This window comes from Zea mays, chromosome 8, assembly GCF_902167145.1.
Source record: "Zea mays cultivar B73 chromosome 8, Zm-B73-REFERENCE-NAM-5.0, whole genome shotgun sequence".
Lineage (NCBI taxonomy): Eukaryota > Viridiplantae > Streptophyta > Magnoliopsida > Poales > Poaceae > Zea > Zea mays.
Window position 1 is genome coordinate 21,654,551 of NC_050103.1, and position 7,798 is coordinate 21,662,348.

Here is a 7,798-nt window from a genome sequence, read left to right on the forward strand (position 1 = left end):
CTTCTCTGCACCGCCTTTGTCTTCTATGCACCGCCGTGTCTTCTCTGCACAGTCGTGTCTTTTCTAGGGACGGCGGTGGCGAGGGCGAGGTGTGTGGAGGCAGACGCCTCCACCTTTGCTCGGATGTGGCGGCAACGTCTGAGCTGTTGATTGGGCGGCGAGCGAGGGGCAGGATCTGATAGCGAAAGTATTCTGGGCGAGCGAGTGCTGTCGGTTGACTGTTGAAAACAACCAGCGACCTCGCCATGGATGGAAGGGGATCGCGGGGGCAACCGATTGAAGCCATGGATGCGGTAGCGGTGATTGCTCGATTGAATGCGCGAGCGGTGATATCGGGGTATGGAAGGGGATCGCGATTGATGGGAGGGGACCGCGCTGGATGGAAGGGGATCGCGCTGTAAACATTGCGGCCTGCACCGCGGAAGATGGAAACCCTCGCCCAGAATACTGCGCGAGCGGTGATTGGCGAGCGGCTCAGCGCGGAGGGAGTGATGCGCGGCGGGCGGCTGGAATGGCGGCGGGCGGCGTGAATGGCGGCTGCGGGACTGATGCGCGGCGGGCGGCGGAAATGGCGTTGGTGGCTTCGCGGAGCGTTCGGCCGCGGGCGTGGGGGAGCGGCAGAACGTGCACCGCGGGATGTGCACGCCTACACTGCTCACATAATAGTAGTAGAGATTTATTTTTTTGCAAAAAAAAAGTTCAAAGCCTTACTTAAAGTATATTTTATGCTTAATAATATCATAGAAAAACTAATAATAATTATGAAATTGTTTGAATAAGACGAGCCCAGATAAAAAAAAGTCATTTTTTGATAAAGGGGATAAACACCCTATTTCATCAGGAAATAGGACAAGAGAGTTCATTACAAGACACAAAACTGCAGAGAGAGTCATGACCTACCAACAAACTACCTAAACTATTGGCAACACAACCATCAATTCTGCGAGCCAGGCACTCTCACAGATATAGAGAGGCAGAACCTGCTGGAAGCACGCAGCGCACTTATTAACAGCGTCTCTCCGGACAGGAGGCGGGCTAACCACACATCAGGAGTACTAGCACCAGTACTAGCACCATTACAACTGACCACCAAAAGAGAAGCAGCCAAAAAGGAACGCCAGTGGGTAGACCAGACAAGTAGAACCAGAACACCCGAATGAGCCAGCGATGGTCTGTCATCGCCTCACTTATCGTCTTTCTCATGAACTTGCTTCCTAGCTCCATCGTCCTTCTTTCCATCTCTTTCTGTCAAAAAGCCAATGAATCCGACCAGAAGCAACATAAGAAAATCACATTAGTAGGGTCAAACAGGGTTTTGTCTCCAAAACACCAATCATTTTCCAAAGAACATAAACCACATCCGAACAAAATCAGATTGCATTCCTTCTTTTTAAATCTGTCAAATAAAAAAAGTCAAATAGATTATAAATTGAAACATATGGGTAATTAATAATTCTAGGTACGGATCACCAAGGGCACTGTAGCTAGAATTACAAGACGATCTCTCGTATATGTGTCAGGGATCGACAATTGGCAACTGTACAATGAATCACGCACTGTGCAAAACACAGTGCATGCATGTTTCCTGTTGGTTCACTGTACAGGGTTCTGTCCAAGGCACCAACGAATCTGAGGTTGGAACAGAGGAGAATCGTGTAATGAACCTGCTAAACGCTAATATAACAGAGCTAGCCTGTGACCGACCTCTCGCTTTCAAAGAGGAGAGGGAGGGCCGGAGGGGCAATCGGTTATGCTTAAGCACCAGCCATGGTGGTTGACGCACATCACATCAGCCTCTTTTGGAATGGAGGAAAATAAAGGAACTTTAGAGGATTCCATTTCTATAAAAAGTTAGACTTTGGAACAAAGGATTGAATTCTACCAATTTCTTTAAAAGTTTCTATACAATGACATCCTCCATAGCAATTTTGGATGTAAATAAGTATGAGATCCAAGTTTATTTTTTTTTCCCTGTGTGCCTTGCGTTCATATGTTTTTACTGTAGATGATCTAGACACATGTTTTATGATTTTTCCTATGTTGTTTTCTTGTGTTGCAAAGGAGCCCGTACGTTTCCAGTCCCTTTTGCAATTTTTTTCCACTCTACACTAAAAAAACAGAGAGCTACACGCATAGCAGCATGCATGAATCAATCACTTTCTTGGTTTGGTCGTCAAATTTGCAAGCGTTTGGTGCATTGAAAAAGGGATGTGTAAAGACTCCGATAAACTTTACTTGTCATTTTTTTCGGTAACATGTAAAAAACCAATCTTTTCATCAAGTCAATGAACAATATTCAAAACAAATTGATTGTTCATCACACGTCTAGTCAGCAACAAATCCTGAGGCTATGTCAAGTGTGGTGGCATTTTGATTGCTGGCAAAGTACAGAGTTTGGCCGAAAGCAGTCAAGATTTGTTGGAGACATCCATCAGTGACACGAAAACTATGAATGCATGTACAGATGGGGATTGATGCTTCTGTTTTCACATCTCACGGCACCAAAATTTGGGGGTGAAAAGATAAAAAGAAAGAAAGATCTCGCCGCCGGGTGCCGGCCACCGGCCGCGCGGCGGTTTCTACTTTCTACGCGGCGACCCTCTGGAACGCCCTGGAGGGGACGGCGAAGCGCGCGGAGAAGGACCGCGAGTGGTCGTCGGGCTCCACCCACGCCTCGCCGTCGTCGAAGTTCTGCGCGTAGCTGTACGCGTCGTAGGGCTCCCGGGGCGGCGGCGGCGCCGGCACGCAGCCGGTGGAGCAGAGCAGGATGCGCTTCTTCTCCCGCATGACGCGGCGCCACAGCGCCCTCAGCCTGGCGCGCGCCGACGGCCGCGGGGCCCCGGCGGTGTGGTAGGGCGCGCCGGGGCCGTCGGCCTTGGAGGAGGAGGAGGAGGAGAATGACGATGGGTGGAAGACGACGACGTCGTCGTAATAGTAGCCGTCGTCGCCGTCCAGGTCGAAGCCCGCGCGGACGAACCCCCGGCGCGAGATGGAGCTGTAGCCGCCGCCGTCCATGGCGACGATGAGCGGCTGCGGCCTGCGGGGGGAGACCAGAGACGGCTGCGGCGGGACTGCGATGGCTGGAGGCAGGAGTGGCCTGTGGCCGCGCCGCGCTCGCCGTGCCTGTATATGAACTGGTGTGGGCGGTGGGTGGTTTTGGGGATTTGGGATCAAAATCAAAATCAAAATCAAAATTTTGAGACTTCTCTAGTAATCTAATCATGCGTTGACTCGTTTCTTTATGGTTGACTAGTTACGTGTTTATCTACTCCTATCTCTAAATAAATCAATTTATAAAACTTGAAAGCAAATTTATAGAAAAGAGAAATAATACCTAAGGCATCAATCAAACAAACTACAAAACTGCCTATAAAAACGTATATACATAGAAACAATGCCAGGTATGTACTCCTGACATCTGGGTAATCAATCAATGTGTTTTATATGTGAATCGTTTATTTATGCTTACTAGCATATAAATCATGCTAAATTGCTAACGCTATATCCTGAAGAGGGGTTGGCGGCGATGCGAGTAAGGGGGAGAGACGGTGGGGACGAGGGGAGGCTGGAGGAGGCGGAATGTGGGAGAGAGGGAAGGATAATAAATGTGAGATGATTCAAATAATATTATCTATTAGATTTGAATAAGGGAGAGGTTATCATACGATCTGAACCGTTGGTTTTAATGACGTTGCTTGATTTAGTTAGGTGGGTTTTAATGGCGTTGCTTGATTTGGTTAGGTGGGTTTTGTAAAGTTTCAAATGATAGATTTATATTGGTATAGATGTATAGATTATTGATGATGTGATCGTGGTACATGTGGCGAAACTGCTCGTGTTAACCAGTAACTCAAGTGTTTATTTGATACAAAAAAGTTTTAAGGATATTTAGCATGGGTATAACTGTATAAAACGCACAAAAAAATAATCAGATCAATTTCTTTTTATTATATGCGTGAGAGCAAGAGGGCAGAGCCGCAGAGGTAGGCGTAGTAGGGTAGCGTGAAATTGGCAGTCTAAACTCTAAAGTTGCAACATGTCCAACATACAAACAAAATTCTTTGATCTATTCGTATTGTCTTTTCCTACCCTAGATACTTTTGGAGGATATCAGCTTTTGGGAAACCGAAAGCTATGTTTGTTTCTAAAAAATATTGTCTTTTCACATGGAAATGTATTCGTTCCTTTGGAGCTAGCGCTAGCTAACAAAGCAATTATTTTTACTGGAACATGCCTTCGCACACAAAAATAGAATCCAAGATAAGGCTATCACGCATATACTGCAATAATTGTGAAGTAAACAATCTATAAAATTTCAATTTCGATGTTAAGACTAAACTCGATTACAAAAATAGGATAAAATACTAAGCTCAAGTTTGTAAAAAGAAGATCCCTTTAAGTGCCGTTTAGTTCACGAAATATAACGTAAGTGGTAATGGTAACGATTCACACTCGAATACCGGGGTAACAAATTTAAATAAGAAAATATTTATTTGTAGTGTGATATCGATTATAGTTAAACTTAAACAAACATGATCTAATGTTATTGGTTAACTATTACGTTACCAATATGTCAGTGGCGGAGCCAAGGCTTGGCTAGCCTGGGCACGTGCCCGGGCTCTGCCGTTGGCTACAGTAAATGCAGAGCACATGAGGTCTTAAAAAGAGCCTGGTGTCGTTGCTTAGGGGGTGTTTGGTTACACCCCGCTAAAATTTAGCCCATGTCCCATCGAATGTTTGAACCTCCGTTCCGGGTATTAAATGTAGTCAGATTATAAAACTAATTTGTCAGCCGAAGATTAAAAGACGAGACGAATCTAGTCCAGTTGGTTGGGTCTATATTTTATACTCCTATTTAAAAGTCAAACGCTTCATGTGACCCGGGCTAAACTTTAGCAGGAGCAACCAAACACCCCCTTAATACGGAGTGCTAAGTCATTCGTCGTCGTTGCAGCCATTTATTAATCATCTAGCCTGTGAGCTTGGGGCGGTCACGCTTTGGCCAGCGATGGGCAATGACTAGGAGGAGCAGCGCACAAAGACTAGGAGACTCACTACCTGACAATATCCATTTGCTTCAAATCAAACGGACACTATCCAGACAATATCGTTTGATTTAGTTTAACGTGACTATTCAAGTCGGTAAAAATAACCTGACAGGTGCCCAGGCTCTGGTTTTGGGCTGGCTCCGCCACTTGTCGGCGTTTCGAGACCGGAGGTCCCTCGGCCCGACGAGTGAGTGTCGCCGCGTGCCCCAGCCCAGATGGGTCGAGCGCGAGGGCGAGCGCGAAGGGGGAGAAGCGAGGCAGCCGGAGACCGGCATGAGAGAGGTGGGAATCCCGCGGCCTTCGTGTTTGTCCCGCGCCCAGGTCGGGTGCGCTTGCAGTAGGGGGTTACAAGCGTCCACGCGGGAGAGGGAAGCGAGCGGCCCCAAGAGAGCGCCTGTCTCGTCCTCGTCCCCGCGCGGCCAACCTTCTCTAAGAGGGCCCTGTTCCTTCCTTTTATATGCGTAAGGAGAGGATCCAGGTGTACAACGGGGGGTGTAGCAGAGTGCTACATGTCTAGCGGGGGAGAGCTAGCGCCCTAAGTACATGCCGATGTGGCAGCCGGAGAGATTTTGGCACCCAGCTGGTGTGATGTCGTGGCCGTCGGAGGAGCGATGGAGCCTGGCGGAGGGACAGCTGTCGGAGCGGTTGAGTCCTTGCTGACGTCCTCTTGCTTCCGTAAGAGAGCTGAGAGCCGCCGTCGTCACAGAGCATGCGGGGCGCCATCATTGCCTATCTGGCGGAGCTAGCCAGATGGGACACCGGTCTTGTTCCCTGCGGCCCGAGTCAGCTCGGGGTAGGGTGATGATGGCGCTTCCTGTCGACGTGGCTGGCGTGCGTCCTAGGTTGGGCGATGTGGAGGCTCCTCCGAAGCCGAGGTCGAGTCTGTCTTCCATGGCCGAGGCCGAGTCCGAGCCCCTGGGTCGGGCGAGGCGGAGGTCGTCGGCAGATGCCAGGGCGGAGTCCGAGCCCTGGGGTCGGGCGAAGCGGAGTTCGTCGTCTTCTGGGGCTGAGCCCGAGTCCGAGCCCTAGGTCGGGCGGAGCGGAGTTCGCCGTCTTCCGGGACTTAGCCCGAGTCTGAGCCCTGGGTCGGGCGGAGCGGAGTTCGCCGTCTTCCGGGGCTTAGCCCGAGTCCGAGCCTTGGGTCGGGCGGAGTGGAGTTCGCCGTCTTCCGGGACTTAGCCCGAGTCCGAGCCCTGGGTCGGGCGGAGCGGAGTTCGCCGTCTTCCGGGGCTTAGCCCGAGTCCGAGCCCTGGGTCGGGCGGAGCGGAGTTCGCCGTCTTCCGGGGCTTAGCCCGAGTCCGAGCCCTGGGTCGGGCGGAGCGGAGTTCGCCGTCTTCCGGGGCTTAGCCCGAGTCCGAGCCCTGGGTCGGGCGGAGCGGAGTTCGTCGTCTTCCGGGACTTAGCCCGAGTCCGAGCCCTGGGTCGGGCGGAGCGGAGTTCGCCGTCTTCCGGGGCTTAGCCCGAGTCCGAGCCCTGGGTCGGGCGGAGCGGAGCTTCCTATGGCGCCTTTGGTAGGGCCTGACTGCTTGTCAGTCTCACTCTGTCAAGTGGCACTGCAGTCGGAGTGGAGGAGGCGGCGCTGTCCTTTTGTCAGGCCGGTCAGTGGAGCGGCGAAGTGACGGCGGTCACTTCGGCTCTGCCGGGGGGCGCGCGTCAGGATAAAGGTGTCAGGCCACCTTTGCGTTAAATGCTCCTGCGATTTTGTCGGTCGGTGCGCGATTTAGTCAGGGTTGCTTCTTAGCGAAGGCAGGGCCTCGGGCGAGCCGGAAATATGTTCGCCGTTGGAGGGGGGCCTCGGGCGAGAGGGAAATCCTCCGGGGTCGGCTGCCCTTGTCCGAGGCTAGGCTCGGGCGAGGCGTGATCGGGTCGCTCGAACGGACCGATCCCTGACTTAATCGCACCCATCAGGCCTTAGCAGCTTTATGCTGATGGGGGTTACCAGCTGAGAATTAGGAGCCTTGAGGGTACCCCTAATTATGGACCCCGACAGTAGCCCCCGAGCCTCGAAGGGAGTGTTAGCACTCGCTTGGAGGCTTTCGTCGCACTTTTTTGCAAGGGGACCAGCCTTTCTCGGTTGCATTTTGTTCCGGTGGGTGCGCGCGAGCGCACCCGCCGGGTGTAGCCCCCGAGGCCTCGGAGGATTGGTTTCACTCCTTCGAGGTCTTAATGCCTCGCGCAATGCTTCGGCTGGTCTGGTTGTTCCCTCATGCGAGCTAGCCGTAGCCCGGGTGTACGGTCGGGTCCCAAGTTCTCGGGCTGGTATGTTGACGCTGTCAACGGTTCGGCCGGAGCCGGGTTTGCGAGAGCAGCCCCCGAGCCTCTGCATAGGGCGAGAGGACGATCAGGTACAGACTCGGCTTTTTTACATACGCCCCTGCGTCGCCTTTCCGCAAGGAGGAGGGGGGGAAGCGCCATGTTGCCCTCGATGGACGCCGAACATGGTGTCTCCGGTGAGCTGCAAGCGGGTAATCCGAGTGGACGTCCGTGCCCCGTTCGTTAGGGGTCGGCTAGGGGCCCAGAGGCACGCCCAAAAGTACCTGCGGGTGATCTGCCGGACCCGGTCCCCTGGCGACGGGGTCCGAGGGCTCGATGCCTCCCTCTGATAGGATTCCGTTACAAGATCGCTCCCGCTGGTCTCGGAAATGTCCTAGGGTACCTCGGGAGCACAGCCCGAGCCTTGGTTATGTATCGAACATACCCATGGTCATCCCTCGCTCGGCGTCTGAGGCGGCTGTGAACCCTTCGGGGGC